Genomic DNA, 19,573 nt, shown 5'->3' with positions numbered 1-19,573 from the left:
CCAGCAATTCTAAGTATTCACCCAAGAAAAATGAAAACATGTGCTCATGCAAAAACTTGTTCATTAATGTTCATAGTAGTCAAAAGGTAGAAACAACCCAGATGTCTACCATTTGATGAACAGATAGACAAAATGTGGTATGTATATACAGTGGAATATTATTCAGCCAGTGAAAATGAAGTACTGAAATATGTGGGTAAACCTTGAAAACATAAATGAAAGAAACCAGTCCCAGAAAACCACATTTTGTATGGTTCTTTTATATGAAATGTCCAGTATAGGTAAATTTATAGAGACAGAAAGTAGATTAGTAGTTGTCTAGGGCTGGGGAGAAGGGGGAAAGGTTTGGGAGGTGATGGTCAAAGGGTACAGATTTCCTTGGTGGGGTGAAAACTCACACAATTCTAAAATTGACTGTGGTGATAGTTGCATAACTCCATCAGTATGGTAGAAACTATTGAATTGTATATTTTAAATTGGTGAATTTTACAGTATGTGAATTGTGTCTCAATAAAGCTGTTGCCAAAAAAATATTAAAATTTAATGATGAGAGGGATAAAACCATCAGAGCTTAAGGAGATTAAATATGATGTGGTGGATAGGATCCTGGAACAAAAAAAGGACATTAGGAAAAAACTTAAAGCATATGAGTAAATTATGGACTTTAGTTGATAACAAAATGTCAGTACTAGTTCATTAATTGTGATAATGTACCATGCTAAAGTAAAAATTAATAATAGGGAGCAACTGGGTATGCAGTATATAGGAACTCTGTGTGCATCTTCTCAATAAATCTGTAAATCTAAAACTATTCTATCAGTAAAAGTTTATTTATGAAGGGGGCTACCCCCTGGTGGCTCAGATGGTAAAGCGTCTGCCTACAATGCGGGAGACCCAGGTTCGATCCCTGGGTTGGGAAGATCCTCTGGAGAAGGAAATGGCAACCCACTCCAGTACTCTTCCCTGGAAAATTCCATGGACAGAGGAGCGTGGTAGGCTACAGTCCATGGGGTCGCAAAGAGTCGGACATGACTGAGTGACTTCACTTCACTAACATTAGCTGAGTTAATACTTTGAAAGTGCTTAGTGCATATTAAGTGTTCAATATGTGTTAGCTATTATGATTTTAATGTTATCATCATCACTGTCATATCACTACTATTTCTTTTCTTTAGATTTAAACTTTTATTTTATACTGAAGTATAGCTTATTAACAGCTGATTAACAATGTTGTGATAGTTTCAGATGGACAGCAGAGGGACTCAGCCATACATATACATGTATCCATTCTCCTCCCAACTCCCCTCCCATCCAGACTGCCACATAACATTGAGCAGAGTTTCCTGTGCTATACAGTAGGACCTTGTTGGTTATCCATTTTAATATAGCAGTGCATGTCATTACTATTTCTTTTGTTAGATTACTAGGTAATAACATGGTGATATGTATAACTTCTCAGAGCTAAAGCTTGAGTAGGTGGATTCTATCAGGTAGTTTCTTATATGTAACAGATTACCTCAGCATTCAGTATTATTTATTTATTGTCACTCATCTATGATCACTCGCACATCTATAGACCAGTGGGGTTCGGCTGACCTGGGCTGGGCTGGGCAGTCCTGCTGTTCCCTGTACCTCTCTCTGCTGTACTTGTTCCTGATCCTTCCTGGTCCAGGGCCTCCCCAGGTACATCCGCATGGTGATGGCCGAAATGCACAAGAGCAAGAATAAACTCAAGAGGCCATTCTTCAGAGGAAACAAAAATAACCACTCATCAAGGAAAAAGGACAGCTAGGAGAGAGCAGAAGAGTGGAGTGTGTTGAGAGAGAAAGTAATTACTGGCAGCTGAGAGATCACAGAGGCCAGGAATTGAGATAAGCCTGAGGACTTGATGGGGCTCAGGATTCCACATGACAGTGAATGGCACTTATGGAAATCAAATAAATCAATGAGGCAAGGACCTGAAATGCTGATAATTAGTAAGTCTCAGAAACAAGTCATCCTGTACTTTTTCCAGGAAACTGTAATACTGTCAAGGAGATGTTTCTCACTGATTTTTTTTTTTTTTTTGGACAGGGTTTTTGGGAAGTGGCGGTGTGTCATTCGCATACATCAACGCTGCTGTTTGGAATAAGCCTCTTAGCTGTTTAACCCACTGAGCTCATTAGCCTCTAGGGTCTGCTATAAAAATCACAACTGCTGGTTTTGTGTTTGTTTATAGTACTTTTAATTGGTGTGCTAATCAGTTAGTAGCTAATTTGGAGATGAAGGAATGTGGGAGGTAGAGGTCTAATTTCTGTTCTCAGTTCCCCCCAGCAGACAAGTTTGAATTAATTGATGTTTTTGGTGTTTGTACCATGCACTTCAAGGCCAAGGCCTTAGGTGAATTTCCCATTAAGAAAGGAAAGAGCTGAATTTTCCCACCTGCATGTCAGTGTCATTTGCTTAGGCCTAACACTCCAGAGCCAAGCCATTCTGGACTCCAGTCAGGCAGGTAGACAAGAGCAGTCCGCATGTAGTTATCCTGTAGTGCAAGGGGGCTGCATTAGAAGACGGGTGCTTAACCACGGAACCACCAGGGATCCCAGAAATTTCTGATGTACATATTATCTGTACATCACAACAGCCTGAGAACTAAATTCCCCATGAGTTAAAATTTAATTTTATGAAAGACCACATCTCTTTTTATTTCTACTGAGAAAGTGATGGTTGACTTAATTCTCATAGCAGCTGCTCCCAGACACTCTACTAGTAGCAGCTTCTTCAGGCAGAGAATTCTATACAAGTTGCTGAGTTCCAGTTACAATCCAGAGTTTATAAATAGAACACTTAATCTTAGACTGTGTCCTTTAAGTGTCTCTCCTTTTCAGACTTCCTTGTATGTTCTTTTTCTCCTTGTTTTATCATCATTATAGTACAAGTTAATAGAGTCTTATTGTTTTAAAAAACATTTAAATGCCAAGAAAGTGTATAAGATAAAAAGTAAAAGTCTTCCTCTTTTCAAAAATAGGAGATGAAATATGTCCTTAAGAGTCCCATAATGTATATTTGATGTTTTGAGCATTTTTCACATTTCAGTCTTGAAATAGACGTTCAGTAATGAATGTGATAAACACGTGATATTCTTCAAATAAGTTATTATGGCCCAGTTATCTTAGTATGGATCTACTCATGGGTCCTCATGGTCACTTTTAATTATTTAAAGAACATTTTGAAAGCAACACTAGCGATAGATGCATTTCACAGCTCCAAGTGATCCCCATCCGTGTCAAAAGAATCTTTGGGCGAAACTTCTTGGCTCATTGAAAAAAAGAAAGAAACTGTAGGCTCTGAGCCAAGCATGAGAGGTGAAAGTATGCCAGTGAGTGTGGTGAAGAGAATCTAGTCATCTCAACATAACATGCCTGAACAAATTGCACTGACTCTTCCACCCTTTTCCTTTCACAGAAGAGTTTTCATTTCTGGCAGAAGAGCCAAGAGGAGGGAAAGGCAAAAAGCCTGGAAGGCAGGAAAGTAGATACAAAGTGAAATTGTTTTTACAGAGTTTCAAACTGAGCAGGATTACATGTCTTAACTTGTCAGAGACTGAACTCACTATCTCATTCTCAGATTTCTACTTCAAATAAAGTAAGTTGGGCAACCATTAACTGAAAATAATTCTACTCCTTGAAGGACCACCTAATTGAGTCGGGCATTGAAATGTGGTCCTGGAAAGTTTATCATCTCCACTTATTTCCTTGAAATGAGAAGATTCCTTTTGTGTTCTGTACCACCTAATTAACAAATGGGCATTTAGCGAACATCTCTCATATATGCTGCTGCTGCTGCTAAGTCGCTTCAGTCGTGTCCGACTCTTAGTGACCCCATAGACGGCAGCCCACCAGGCTCCCCTGTCCCTGGGATTCTCCAGGCAAGAACACTAAAGTGGGTTGCCATTTCCTTCTCCAATGCAGGAAAGTGAAAAGTGAAAGTGAAGTCTCTCAGTCATGTCCGACTCTTTGTGACCCCATGGACTGCAGCCCACCAGGCTCCTCCGTTCATGGGATTTTCCAGGCAAGAGTACTGGAATGGGATGCCATTGCCTTCTCCGCTTATATATGCTAGCTCAGTAAATTCTTGACGTTCTGGGAAATAGGCATTATCCCCATTTTTTAAACTTCTTGAGATTTAATTTACACACCTGAAATTCACCTGTCTTACAATGTGCAGTTCAGTGGTTTCTAGTAATTGTACAGTCATCACCACTAATTTCAGAATTTTTCATCATTTCAAAAAGAAACCCTATATCCATTATCAGTCGGTTCCCATTTCCTCTTTCCTGGGAACCACTAATCTCCTTTTTGTCTCTATGGATTTGCCTATTCTGGATGTTTCATAATATAGAATCATACAACGTGTGGACTCTTGTGTCTGGTTCTTTTCAATTAGCGTAACATTTGTGAGATTCATCCCTGTTGTAGCATGTATCAGGGCCTCATTCTTTTTTTATGGCTGAATAATATTACATTGTACTACTAATTAACCACATTTTGTTTATCCATTCCTCAGTTGATGGTCATTTGCATTGTTTTCACTTTTAACCTGTTATGGGTAACAACTAATGAATATTCATTAACAGGTTTTTGTGTGGACATACGTTTTCATTGCTTCTGGATGTACACGTTGGAGCAGAATTACTGGGTCTTATAGTAATTCTATGTTTAACCCTTTGAGGAGCTGTCAAACGGTTTTCCAGAGTGGCCACACCAATTTACTTTCCCAGGGGCAATGTATGAGGGCTCCAGTTTCTCTGCGTCCTGACAAGTACTTGTTATTGTCTATCCTTTTATATAGCCGTATTACAGTGTGAAGTTGGTATCTCATTGTGATTTTGATTTGCATTTCTCTAATGACTAATGACGTTGAGCATCTTTTCATGAGCTTATTGTGCATTTCTAATCTTCTTTGGAAAAACACCTAGTGTCATTTGAAGCACTAAACTTCTTACTGTTGATGAAGTCTGACTTATCAGTTTCCTGCACTTTTTATTACTTGCACTTTTGGTGTCATTTCTAAGAAATCATTGCTTAATCCAAGATAAGTGAGATTTACTTCTGTGTTTTCTTCCAGTGGTTTTATTGTTTTAGCTCTTAATGTTTAAGTCTGTGATCCATTTTGAGTTAATTTTTGGGTGTGATGAGAGATACCTTCTTTTAATAGCTAAAGATCCTGAGACTTACACAGGTTAAGTCCCCTTTCGAAGATTACATAGCAAGTAATAATTTGAACCTTGTTGTTGACCATCAAGTCTTGTCCCTGCTTCCCCAATACACTTAGTTACTCTAGAACTTTCCAAATAATGGTAGAATTTGCTCCTATTGTGCTTTTTTAAAGATGGAAAACAGATATGATTATGATTATCAATATTTATTAAAATTGAATAATGCTTAATCATCTAGAAAGCTTTGATTCTTTCAACAGTCTTGAAATACAATAAAAACTGATATTAAATTTTTTTTATAAATGAAGAATTGACTTGCCTACAGTCATAAATGTTGGGAGAGTAATGGAACACCAGACCCATGTCTCAGGGATTCCCAGTCCACTGTACCTGATTTTACTGCAGTGCAGATGAAATATGTCTTCTCCAAGTCAGAGATTGTATTTTATAGCCCCAAATACTTGCATTTTACATGAGCTCATTTTTGAAATACCTGTCCAGTGATTTCCTCTATCAATTGAAGATTGACTCACTCATATTTACATCAGAATATTTAGCAATTTGGGCTTCTCAGGTGGCACTTGTGGTAAAGAACCCACCTACCAGTGTAAGAGACGTAAGATATGCGGGTTCCATCCCTGGGTCAGGGAGATCCCCTGGAGGAGGGCATGGCAACCTACTCTAGTGTTCTTGCCTGGAACATCCCATGGCCAGAGGAGCCTGGCAGGTTACAGTCCATAGGGTCACAAAGAGTCGAACACGACTGAAGTGACTTAGCATGCATGTACACATTTAGCAATTTAGTACTTTTACCTACAAGTAGAAGATAATTGACTACTTCAAGTTTAGTTATTTTCACCTTCTAAGATTTCCCAGGATAACTGCCATATAAGAGAGATGGAAATAAGCATTATAGAAGTCACCACTTATTATTATGTGCCTGTCATAGTAACTCTACGAGTTAGACATTTTTATCCGTTTTACAGATGAGGGAACTGAGGCTCAAAGAGGTTAAGCAGCTGGCCCAAAGTGACACAGATACCAAATGTTAATACCATGATTTGAATCTTAAGTCTCTCCATCTCTGAAGACTGCTCTTGCCACAGGGAAAAATAATTAATACTAAAATAGTGGTTCCTGTTTCCAAGGCACAAGGGCTGAGTTCTCAGATGGTCAAAGGTATGGGAGAACAAGGTCTGTGTATGAGACATGGTTTCACTACAAATGAACTCTTCCTATAGCTTAATAATATGCTGATCTCATGTTTGCTTGATTTTGTGTGTGTGTATGTGGTTTTACTCATTTGGCAGTGAGTACTGTATTTTTTTTTTTAAGATTTATTTATTTTTTTTGGCTAGGCTGGGTCTTCATTGCTGCATAGGGACTTTCTCTAGTAGTGGCGAGCAGGGGCTGCTCTCTAGTAGCCAAGCGTGGGCTTCTCCTTGCTGTGGCTTCCCTTGTTGTGGAGCACAAATTCTAGGGCATGGGGGCTTCAGTAGTTGCAGGGCCTGGGCTCAGTAGTTGCGGTGCATGGGCTTAGTTGCTCTGTGGCATGTGGGATCTTCTAAGAGCAGGGATGGAAACTATGTTCCCTGCATTGGCAGGCGGATTCTCAACCGCTGGACCACTGGGGAAGCCCAGTACCATGTTATTTTTTATTTTGTAAGCAATTTCTATGTGTATCTTTGAAACTCATCTTCCGTTAGTGGCATATGTATGTTACCTCACACTGCCAGTCCTTCTTCCCACTGTTGGTCATTACTGTTTCAGCACTGGGGACACCAGCCTCATTTTAGGAGTGTCAGGAGAGAGCCTTCAGAACAATCCTGGGATATATATAATTTACTGAGATTGTGGATTAGAAAAATAGGTAGCTTTCTGTATAGGACTTTTAATATTTGTTACATTTCTGATGCCAATAAATTGCATTTTAAAATTACTTACTTTAAAATAATACAACTTATGAAAGCAATGCCCATACACTGCTGGTAAAAACATAAAATGGTGCAGCTTCTCTGAAGAACAGTCTGGCAGTTCTCAAAAGGTTAAACATAGTTACCATATGATCCACCAATTCCACTCTTAGATATACACCCAAAAGAAATGAAAACATATGTCCACACAAAAGGTTACATATGAATACTCATAGCAGCATTATTTGTAATAGCAAAAAAAGTAGTGTCGACTGAAAAAAATGCACAACCTCCTAGTTAAGAATTATGTTTTATTTGGCAGACTTTCTGAAGACTTCAAGCCTGGGACACAACATCTTAGATAACTCTGAAGAGGTAAGGGAGGAACCAGGATATATAGGAGTTTTTGCCACAAAGACCAGGTAGTCAGAACATCAAAAGATTACTGTTAATTAAAGAAACCAGATATGTCAAGTTAAGGAATTTAGTGCTTTTCTGTGTATGGGAAGATGTGAGAGTCTGGGCTCACTGAAGTGATTCCTTTGTTATGCTCCTCAGCTGTCTGGGGCCTGCATCCTGTGCCTTCTCATCCTGGGTCTCCTTAGGGGGCACTGTCAGGGTGGCTGCAGTCAGGGGGTGGCTGACTGCTAGATGACGGGCATCCTATTTCATCCTGAGTTCCCCCAGAGCTCACCATCAGAGAGACTCTAATGTGATGGCTTAACGGCTGTAACATCTTTTGTTTATTGTTACCGCAGGCAATATTTTTCATTCACAGTAGAAACAACCTAAACTTCTATCACCTGATGAATGGATAAATTAAAGATGGTATATCTAAATAGTGGAAGTACTGATTCATACTACAAAGTGAGTGAACCTTCAAAACATGGTAAATGAAAGGAGCCACACAAAAAAGGCCACATTTTGTATGAAATGTCCAGGGTAGGCAAATCCATAGAGATAGAAGGCAGTTTTGTGGTTGCCAGAGAATGGAAAGAGAGGGAAACAAGGAGTGACTGATAATGGATATGAGGTTTCTTTGGGGAGATGATGAATTGTTTTGGGCTTAGATAGTGGTGATCATTGCACAACCTTGTAATACTAAAAATCACTGAGTTACATACTTTTATTTTTTGTTCTCAGTTTAATAGCATTATATATACTTTAAAAAATAAACTTAGAAAAATCCAAAACAGTTTTTCATGGAGTTCTTAGGACTGTTAATAGGGATGAGCAGGATTTAGAATGTGGAGGTAGAGCAAGGGGACTGAGGCTGAAAGAAAAGCAAAAGTAGGAAGGTGGTCAAGAGCAGGGCAAGTATAAAGTCAGGTAGTACTGTAAGCAGTTCAGATTGTTAGTGGAGCAAAGTGGGCAGGATGGGGAGAAGGGGGACTAGGCTGGAATCCATAAGCTGTCAGAATGCCAAGACAAGGCAGCTGAACTTTCCATGTGGGCTCTAGGCGGGCTTTAAAGGCTTTTTGTTGTTGCCAGTCCACCAGTAATGTCTTGGTGATGGGCTGCTTGGATTTGAAAGCATCATGCTTGTTGATGGTTGTTATTTTATCTCCTTGTTTGTGTTGGATTGGCCAAAAAGTTCGTTTGGGTTAAGATGTTGGAAAAACCTCAAACGAACTTTTGGGTCAACCCAGTATATACTCACTCATGATTTATTGAGCACCAACCACATATCAGATGTAACTTGCATTAATTGATTTACTCCTCATAAAAACCCTGTAAGAGTCAATATCTTTATCTACTCATTTTTCAGGCAAAGAAACCAAAGCTCAAAGATTGTTGCCAGTAAAAGGCTAACCAGTGAGTGATGAAGTCTAGCATCAACTCCAAAGTCAAGGCCATAGACCTCCCTGTCTTTCCCTCCTCTCTCTCCATTCCTTTTTCTCACCACCTCCAATCACCATGGCCTCTGCTCTTACAGACAGTAGAATTAAGCCATGGAACCAGTGGATCTTGACATTTTCTGCTAAGCAATTACATACGTCTTAATTTTTTGGTTTCCAGGGCCCATTTCAAATCCTTTACCTCCTATTCGTGTTAACTAGCTGTCACGGAGGCAGAATTTATTACCTATAAGGCACTTATGAGACACCTAGGGATAAAAACTCAGTTGCTTCAGTGTCTACAAGCTATTAAGAAGGTTGTAAATACCTTCCCTGTAGAACAGCTATTTAAATTTTGCCCTGGAGCCGTCCTTTCTTTAGTCAAGTTGATATTTGAAGACAAGTTAAGAAGGATAAAAGAGCAAGAGAGCTCACAACTAAAATAGCAAGTTACTCGTAAGACTTATCTTTAAGTACAGTATTCCTTTAATCTCTAAGGAATTAAATCTTTTTTTTACGTTAAATTTTTTTTAATTGGAGTATAATTGCTTTACAGTGTTGTATGAGTTTCTGCTGTACAACAATGTGAATCAGCCATAAGTATACCTATATCCACTCTCTCTTGACCCTCCCTCCCAGCCCCCCCATCCCACCCTTCTAGATCATCACAGAACACTGGGTTCAGCTCCCTGCACTATACTGCAGTTTCCTACTAGCTACCTGTTTTACAGTGAAGTGAAAGTCACTCAGTTGTGTCCTGCTCTTTGCGACCCCATGGACTATAGAGTCCATGGAATTTTCCAGGCCAGAATACTGGAGTGAGTAGCCTTTCCCTTCTCCAGAGGATCTTCCCAACCCAGGGATCAAATGCAGGTCTCCCGCATTGTGGATGGATTCTTTACCAGCTGAGCCACAAGGGAAGCCCAAGAATACTGGAGTGGGTAGCCTATCCCTTCTCCAAGAGATCTTCCCAACCCGGGAATCGAACTGGGGTCTCCTGCATTGCAGGTGTATTCTTTACCAACTGAACTATCAGGGAAGCCCTTGTTTTACTCGTGGTAGTGTATATATGTCAATGCTACTGTGAACTCGTCCCACCCTCTCCTTCCCTTCCCGTCCTGTGTCCACAAGTCCGTTTTCTATGTCTGTCCCATATTTTACTGGAACTTCTTTGAGGCAACAGCTGGAGGGTCACCTTCTCTTGCTCTTCCCTCCCAAAATAAAGTGTTTATCTTACCCTTCATTTCAAATACAAATTAAAATTCCTAATCACACCCAGTGTGATTAAGATGATTCTTGAAGTTATTCACACACTTAATAAGTCCAATTATATTTTTTATTCACCTTGACATAGTTACTTGTGTTGCTGAATCATAGGTTTAACATTTTTAACTGATTGAAACATCAATTTCCCCCTCTGTGGTCATGTCAAGATCTTGGGCGGTGGTGGAAAAATGCGCTTAAACGGTGTATTTTTCAGCAACTCACTTTTAGATTTTTGCATTAGACTTTTACACTTGATTTTTTTTCCTGACCTCTACTAGTAGACAGCATCTCTACTGTCCCTGAGGAGGCTGGAAGATAGGGAATGAACTGAACCTCAGGGAATGCAGATCACAGACTCTGCACTACCAAAGACCTAATTAGGTCATCCTTCCGTCCACCTGCCAAGACACGATTGATAAAGTTTTCTTTCTTAGGAGAAGGCAGTTTCTGAAGCACTTTTTTTCTTTTCTTTTTCTTAAATTTAATTTTGCCTGTGCTGGGTCTTCGTTGCTGTGAGGACTTTTCTGTAGCTGTGGCAAGCAGGGACTACTCTCTTGTTGAAGAGCACTGGTTCTGGGGCACTTGGGCTTCAGTCGTTGCTGCACGTGGGCTCAGTAGTTGTGGCTCCTGGGCTCTGGAGCACAGGCTCAGTAGTTGTGGCGCACAAGCTTGGTTACAGGCAGATTCTCTGCCACTGAGCCACCAAGGAAGCCCCTCTGAAGCACTTTTGTATTTGATGTTCAACGTCTGTTTTCCTCATCTCACATGCTAGTAAAGTAATGCTCAAAATTCTCCAAGCCAGGCTTCAGCAATATGTGAACCGTGAACTTCCAGATGTTCAAGCTGGTCTTAGAAAAGGCAGAGGAACCAGAGATCAAACTGCCAATATCCGCTGGATCATCGAAAAAGCAAGAGAGTTCCAGAAAAACATCTATTTCTGCTTTATTGACTATGCCAAAGCCTTTGACTGTGTGGATCACAATAAACTGTGGAAAATTCTGAAAGAGATGGGAATACTAGACCACCTGACCTGCCTCTTGAGAAACCTGTATGCAGGTCAGGAAGCAACAGTTAGAACTGGACATGGAACAACAGACTGGTTCCAAATAGGAAAAGTAGTACGTCAAGGCTGTATATTGTCACCCTGCTTATTTAACTTCTATGCAGAGTACATCATGAGAAATGCTGGGCTGGAAGAAACACAAGCTGGAATCAAGATTGCCGGGAGAAATATCAATAACCTCAGATATGCGGATGACACCACCCTTATGGCAGAAAGTGAAGAAGAACTAAAGAGCCTCTTGATGAAAGTGAAAGAGGAGAGTGAAAAAGTTGGCTTAAAGCTCAACGTTCAGAAAACGAAGATCATGGCATCTGGTCCCATCACTTCGTGGGAAATAGATGGGGAAACAGTGGAAACAGTGTCAGACTTTTATTTTTTTGGGCTCCAAAATCACTGCTGATGGTGATTGCAGCCATGAAATTAAAAGACACTTACTCCTTGGAAGGAAGGTTATGGCCAACCTACACAGCATATTTAAAAGCAGAGACATTATTTTGCCAACAAAAGTCCATCTAGTCAAGGCTATGGTTTTTCCAGTGGTCATGTATGGATGTGAGAGTTGGACGGTGAAGAAAGCAGAGCGCCGAAGAATTGATGCTTTTGAACTGTGGTGTTGGAGAAGACTCTTGAGAGTCCCTTGGACTGCAAGGAGATCCAATCAATCCATCCTAAAAGAGATCAATCCTGGGTGTTCATTGGAAGGTCTGATGTTGAAGTTGAAACTCCAATACTTTGGCCACCTCATGCGAAGGGTTGACTCATTGGAAAAGACCCTAATGCTGGGTAGGATTGGGGGCGGGAGGAGAAGGGGACGACAGAGGATGAGATGGTTGGATGGCATAACCGACTCAATGGTCATGGGTTTGGGTAGACTCCGGGAGTTGGTGATGGACAGAGAGGCCTGGCGTGCTGCAATTCATGGGGTCGCAAAGAGTCGGACACGACTGAGTGACTGAACTGAACTGTCTGTTTTCCATTATTGGTAGCTTGACTTTAGACAGTGACAGAAAGACTGTAAAATATCTTTGGCTGTTGGTTTTTTCCTTAATAGTTTTAAATGGTCATTCACTCAACAAATATTCATTGACTGCCTACTCTGTGTAAGGGTGCTGTGCTCAGTATACTGCTGAGGAAGAACAGTCGTGCCCTGCCTCCGTGGAATATATAGTCTGAGGCAGGGAGGAGATGGAGGGGACAAATGCTAATCAAAAAGTCACACAAATGGGACTTCCTCACAGTCCAGTGGTTGAGACTTCACCTTTCAATGCAGGGGGTATGAGTTCAATCCTTGGTTGGGGAGCTAAGATCCCATATGCCTCAGGGCCAAAAAACCAAAACACAAAACAGAAGCAGTATTGTAACAAATTCAATAAAGACTTTAAAAATGATTCACATCAAAAAAAAAAAAAAGTCTTTAAAAGTTAAAAAAAGTCACACAAATGTGAAATGTGGCTTTGACAGATGCTGGGAAGAAAGGTACACAGTGATATGAGAGCCTGTGTTAGGGACATTTTAGCTGGCAGAAAGGGCTAGGAGGAAGTGACCCTTAAGCTGAGATCTGGTGCTTAGTGAAGACGGGAGGAACCAGTGATCCAGACCGAGGGCACAGTGAAGTAGCAGTGCTGTACCAGGGGAGGAGCCTGCAGATTGGAAGGACCCCAAAGATCAATGAAGAAGGGGTGGGCTGGATAGACTCTTTTCTTTTTCTCTCTTTCATTGAGCCTCCTCTAAAAAATATCATGGGAAAACAAGATTCTGCTGCTTTAAAAACAACAACAAAGGATTTGAAAAATCACTGTCCTGGGCCATCTGCATGACCTTACAAGGAAGGTTTATAATCCATGTCACATGTGATATGTCATGTGACACATACCTTTCGTCACCTTCTCACCCCGTCAGAGATTGTCACTGAATGTTCTACTGTCAGAAATCTCTCAGTTCAGTTGTCCAACACACAGCCCCTAACCATTACAAAAAATACTCTCATTGCAGATGACAAAGGCAAAAACATATGGAGTTATTTTAGGTCAGTGGTTTTCAATTTTTTTTTTTTATAGCAGCAGAATACATTTTTCAAGTGAGATCTAATACGAAGGCATCAAAAATTCAAATGACTTTTATTTTCTTTGTGCCTTGTTTCTTACAGGTTTCATGTTCGCTAGCATGAACATTTATTGCTTTTATAACCAGAAGATAATGGCCTTTAAATTATGTGGCTGTTTAGAAAAGCTGGTAACAAGTTTCAGGGACTATCCCAGATTGAAACAGATGGCTCTCTGTTGTACTACCCTCTGTTGACCTTTTCACAACTAGGGATTACTAACGCACAGGGTGACCATGGCTTTTTCACTGTGAAATTATATGATAACAGCAGAAACCTTACTGACAAACAGATGTTTTTCCCAAGTGGAGCTTTTCTTAATGAAATGGTTGCTTAGGAACCAGACCATAATAATAACTTTTCTATATTTAGGTTGCAAAGTGATTCAGTTTTCAGAATTACTAAGTCTAGGAATACTAATTAGATAAAATTGAATATATCCATTATTTCTTGTCTTGCAGTTGAGCGACCAAATGGTTAAAATAGAAGTAAAATTTTGTCCAGATATGTCTTATCTAGATGCTATTCATAACAAGAACATAAAAGGAAAACTATAGCTCATAGAGGCACCCTGCTCTGCTCTTAAATATGATTCTCTGGTGGCACTGTGTGTTTGGTCTTTCATCAGTTCATATTAGAAGTTGTTGTATGTGATGCTTGTCAGGTTATTGAGTGGGTCAAAAATTGTGCATGAAAAATGTGAAAATAACTTCAGGTTAAGCTCAGAGAGACAGCAGTGTAAAGGAAAGGCACTATCACTTGTTCAGGATGACAGATTTGATAAATGGAAAATCTTACATGCTAACTGTTACTAACAACAAAGAAACCTCAGTATGTACCATGTTTGTCAGGTATGTTAAAACATTAAATCTTCTATTCAGACTAGGACAAAAATCTAGAAGAAAATACAGTTCTCTCTTCCATTTCCAATAATGGTGAGATGTATGCTCAGTATGTGGTCAGACTCTTTGTGACCTTCTGTACTGTAGCCCACCAGGCTCCTATCTAAGGAATTTTCTAGGCAAGAAGACTGAAGCGGGTTGCCATTTCCTCTTCTAGGGGATCTTCCTGACCCAGGGATCAAACCCACATCTGTTGTGTCTCCTGCATTGGCAAGTAGATTCTTTACCACTGAACCACCAGGGAAGCAAATGATGAGATATTGTTGTTCAGTCACTCAGTCATGTCCGACTCTGGGACCCCCATGAACTGCAGTGCGCCAGGCTTCCCTGTCCTTCACTATCTCCCCGAGTTGGCTCAAACTTATGTCCATTGAGTCGATGATGTCCCATGATGAGATACCTCAGCTGAAACAATTTTATGCAGGTTAACATATTTAAGACATACTCCAGTACTCTTGCCTGGAAAATCCCATGGACAGAGGAGCCTGGTAGGCTACAATCCGTGGGGTCACAAAGAGTCGAACACGACTGAGCAACTTCACTTCAAAAGCATAAAGAGCTAACAAGAAAACAGTCAATTACCAAGCCAACATCTGAAGAGAAAGTGAAAGTGGCTCAGTCATGTCTGACTCTTTGCAGCCCCATGGACTCTACAGTCCATGGAATCCTCCAGGCCAGAATACTGGACTGGGTTCTTAAGAGAAAGCCAGATCCTAAAAGGTAAATGGAGCTTAAGAACCTGCATTTTTACCCTCAGGGCATTTGCTGAAATTAAGTTTTAGTTTTCTGCTCTTGAAGGTCAAACCTGTAGAAATGAAAGCCTGGAGAGTCCCAACTTGAAATGGGGAGTCTGATAGAAGACCTCTAGCGTTAAGCTCAGATCCCAAAGGAATACACTTTCAGGTGAATAAAAAGTGAAAACGGTATTCCTTCACCTTATCCCCAGGGACTGGGAAGGGCGTTGTCTTGGCACTGGAGAGATTGTAATCCCGGAATGGTCCACGTCTCTTGCAGATTTGTATTACTGGGATTCAGGAAAGTTCAAACTGGAAATTAGAGCTTTGAATATTTATATACTCATGGTGTCTGTGGATGTCTTATAAAAAAGCATATCTCTATAGAAGAAGAGACCTTCACCCTAGACCCGAAAGAATCCTCATAATAATTTTTTAATTTTTAATGATTAAAAATTTTATTATGGTAAATTTATCATAAAATTTGTTATTCTAACCATCCTTAAGTGTACAATTTAGTGGCATTAACTATATCTACAATGTTGTGTCACTTCTATTTCCAAAACTTTTTCATCAGCCCACCCAGAAACTCTTTTAACTGTTAAGCAAAACTGTTAAGCAATAACTACCCATTCCTTCTTTCAAAATAATTATTGTATATTTAGTTATGTATAATAATTAGAACATAGTCACGAAATAGCCAAGCACAAGGAAACAATGTCCCAGAAGACTTTGGATGTTGGACTTGAGTTCAGCTCAGTTGAGTCGCTCTGTCATGTCCAACTCTTTCCTTCCCCATAGACTGCAGCACACCAGGCTTCCCTGTCCATCACCAGCTCCCAGAGCTTGCTCAAACCCATGTCCGTGAAGTCAGTGATGCCATTCAACCATCTCATCCTCTGTAATCCCTTTCTCCTCCTGCCTTCAATCTTTCCCAGCATCAGGGTCTTTTCCAAGGAGTCAGTTCTTCGCATCGGGTGGCCAAAGTATTGGGAGTTTCAGCTTCAACATTGGTCCTTCCAATGAATATTTAGGACTGATTTCCTTTAGGATTGACTGGTTTGATCTCCTTGCAATCCAGAGGACTCTCAAGAGTCTTCTCCAGCACCACAGTTCAAAAGCAAATTCACTGATTAGCTCTAGTAATTTTCTGATACTATTTTTAGGGGTTTCTATGTACAGTATCATGTCATCTGCAAACAGTGAGAGCCTTACTTCTTTTCCAATCTGGATTCCTTTTATTTCTTTTTCTTCTGTGATTGCTGTAGCTAGGACTTCTAAAACTATGTTGAGTAATAGTAGTGAAAGTGGACACTCTTGTTTTGTTCCTGATCTTAGAGAGAATGCTTTCAATTTTTCACCATTGAGAATGGTGAAGAATGTTTGCTATAGGCTTATCATGTATGGCCTTTACTATGTTGAGGTAGGTTCCTTCTATGCCAATTTTTTGAAAAGTTTTAATCATAAATGGGTGCTGAATTTTGTCAAAGGCTTTTTCTGCATCTATTGAGATTATCATATGGTTTTATTTTTCAATTTGTTAATATGGTGTATCACATTGATTGATTTGCATATATTGAAGAATCCTTGCACTCCTGGAATAAAGCCAGCTTGATCATGGTGTATGAGCTTTTTGATGTGTTGCTGAATTCTGTTTGCTAAAATTTTGTTGAGGATTTTTGCATCTATGTTCATCAGTGATATTGGCCTGTAGTTTTCTTTTTTTGTGTTGTCTCTGTCTCTTTTTGGTAACAGGATGATGGTGGCCTCATAGAATGAGTTTGGAAGAGTTCCTTCCTCTGCAGTTTTTTGAAAGAGTTTTAGAGGGATAGGCATTAGCTCTTCTCTAAATGTTTGGTAGAATTCTCCTGTAAAGCCATCTGGTGATGGGCTTTTGTTTTTTGGGAGATTTTTGATCACAGCTTCAATTTCAGTGCTTGTAATTGGGTTGTTCATAATTTCTATTTCTTCTTGGTTCAGTCTTGGAAGATTGAACTTTTCTAAGAATCTGTCCATTTCTTCCAGGTTATCCATTTTATTGCCATATGCTGTTGCTGTTGCTGTTGCTAAGTCGCTTCAGTCGTGTCCGACTCTGTGTGACCCCATAGACGGCAGCCCACCAGGCTTCGCCGTCCCTGGGATTCTCCAGGCAAGAACACTGGAGTGGGTTGCCATTGCCTTCTCCAATGCATGAAAGTGGAAAGTGAAAGCAAGGACACTCAGTCGTGTCCGACTCTTAGCGACTCCATGGACTGCAGCCTACCAGGCTCCACCGTCCATGGGATTTTCCAGGCAAGAGTACTGGAGTGGGTTACCATTGCCTTATTGCCATATAGTTGTTTATAATAGTCTCTTATAATCCTTTGTACTTCTGTATTGCCTGTTGTAACCTCTTCTTTTTCATTTCTAATTTTGTTGACTTGATTGTCTTTTTTCTTGATGAGTCTGGCTAAAGGCTTGTCAATTTTGTTTATCTTCTCAAAGAACTAGCTTTTAGTTTTATTAATCTTTACTATTGTTTCTTTCATTCCTTTTTCATTTGTTTCTGCTCAGATCTTTATGATTTCTTTCCTTTTGCTAATTTTGGGGGTTTTTGTTCTTCTTTTTCCAGTTGCTTTAGGTATAAAGTTAGGTTGTCTGTTCGATGTTTTTCTTGTTTCTTGAGGTAGGATTGTATTGCTATAAACTTCTCTCTTAGAACTGCTTTTGCTATATCCCATAGGTTTTGAGTTGTTGTGTTTTCATTGTCATTTGTTTCTAGAAATCTTTTGAGTTCCCTTTTGATTTCTTCAGTAACCTGTTGGTTATTTAGAAACTTGTTGTTTAGTCTCCATGTGTTTGTGTTTCTTATTGTTTTTTTTCATGTAATTGCTATCTAGTGTCATAGCATTGTGGTTGGAGAAGATGGTTGATACAATTTCAATTTTCTTAAATTTACTGAGGTTTGATTTGTGACCCAAATGTAGTCTATCCTGGAGAATGTTGCACGTGCACTTAAGAAGAAGGTGTATTTTTGTGCATTTGGATGGAATGTTGTGAAGATATCAATGAGATCCATCTCATATCATTTAAGACTTGTGTTTCTTTATTAATTTTCTGTTTTGATCTGTCCATTGGTGTGAGTAGGGTGTTAAAGTCTCCTCCTATTATTGTGTTACCGTCAATTTCTCCTTTTATGTCTGTTTGTGTTTGTCTTAAGTACTGAGGTGCTCCTACGTTGGGTGCATAGATATTTACAACTGTTATGCCTTCCTCTTGGATTGATCCCTTGATCATTATGTAGTGTCCTTCCTTATCTCTTGTAATCTTTATTTTAAGGTCTATTTTGTATGAAATGAGGATTGCTACTCCAGCTTTCTTTTGCTTCCCATTTGCGTGGAATATATTTTTCCATCCTCTCACTTTCAGTCTATAGGTGTCTTGAGGTCTGAAGTGGGTTTCTTGTAGACAGCATGTATATGGGTCTTGTTTTTATATCCATTCAGCCAGTCTCTGTCTTTTGGTTGGAGCATTTAGTCCATTTACATTTAAAGTAATTATTGATATATATGTTCCTATTGCCATTTTCTTAATTATTTGGGGTTGATTTTGTAGGTCTTTTTTCTTCTTTTGTATTTCTTGACTGTATAAGTCCCTTTAACATTTGTTGTAAAGCTGATTTGGTGGTACTGAATTCTCTTAACTTTTGCTTGTCTGAAAAGCTTCTTATTTCTCCATCAATTTTGAATGAGATCCTTGCCGAGTATAGTATTCTTGGTTGTAGATTTTTCCCCTTCAGTACTTCAAATATATCCTGCCATTCCCTTCTGACCTGCAGAGTTTCTGCTGAAAGATCAGCTGTTAAGCATATGGGGTTTCCCTTGTATGTTACTTGTTGCTTCTCCCTTGCTGCTTTTACTATTCTTTATGTTTAGTCTTTGTTAGTTTGATTAGTATGTGTCTTGGCATGTTTCTCCTTGGGCTTATCCTGTATGGGACTCTTTGTGTCTCTTGAACTTGACTGACTATTTCGTTTTTCACGTTAGGGAAATTTTCAACTATAATTTCTCCAAAAATTTTCTCATACCCTTTCTTTTCCTCTTCCTCTGGGAACCCTATAATTCAAATGTTGGTGCATTTGATATTGTCCCAGTGGTCTCTGAGACTGTCCTCAGTTCTTTCCACTCTTTTTACTTTGTTCTGCTCTTCAGAAGTTATTTCCACCATTTTATCTTCCAGCTCACTGATTCATTCTTCTGCTTCAGATATTCTGCTATTGATTCCTTCTAGAGTATTTTTAATTTCAGTAATTGTGTTGTTTGTCTCTGCATGTTTATTCTTTAATTCTTCTAGGTCTTTGTTGGAGAAGGCAATGGCAACCCACTTCAGTACCCTTGCCTGGAGAATCCCAGGGACGGGGGAGCCTGGTGGGCTGCCGTCTATGGGGTCGCTAGGAGTCGGACACGACTGAGCAACTTCACTTTCACTTTTCACTTTGATGCATTAGAGAAGGAAATGGCAACCCACTCCAGTGTTCTTGCCTGGAGAATCCCAGGGACGGGGGAGCCTGGTGGGCTGCC

General features: G+C 39.8%; 1 protein-coding gene across 4 annotated transcripts in view; it reads left to right on the top strand.

Moving 5' to 3' along the window:
• TANGO6 (transport and golgi organization 6 homolog) overlaps positions 1–19,573 on the top strand; it is a 184,672-nt gene that overhangs the window by 68,909 nt on the left and 96,190 nt on the right. The gene's annotated exons all lie outside the window — the stretch shown is intronic.

This window comes from Giraffa tippelskirchi, chromosome 7 (genome assembly GCF_054371585.1).
Source record: "Giraffa tippelskirchi isolate mGirTip1 chromosome 7, T2T-mGirTip1v1.2.pri, whole genome shotgun sequence".
In the NCBI taxonomy this organism is placed as follows: Eukaryota; Metazoa; Chordata; class Mammalia; order Artiodactyla; family Giraffidae; genus Giraffa; species Giraffa tippelskirchi.
The sequence above is the reverse complement of the archived record's forward strand: the minus strand, read 5'-3'. Positions and strand labels throughout refer to the sequence as shown.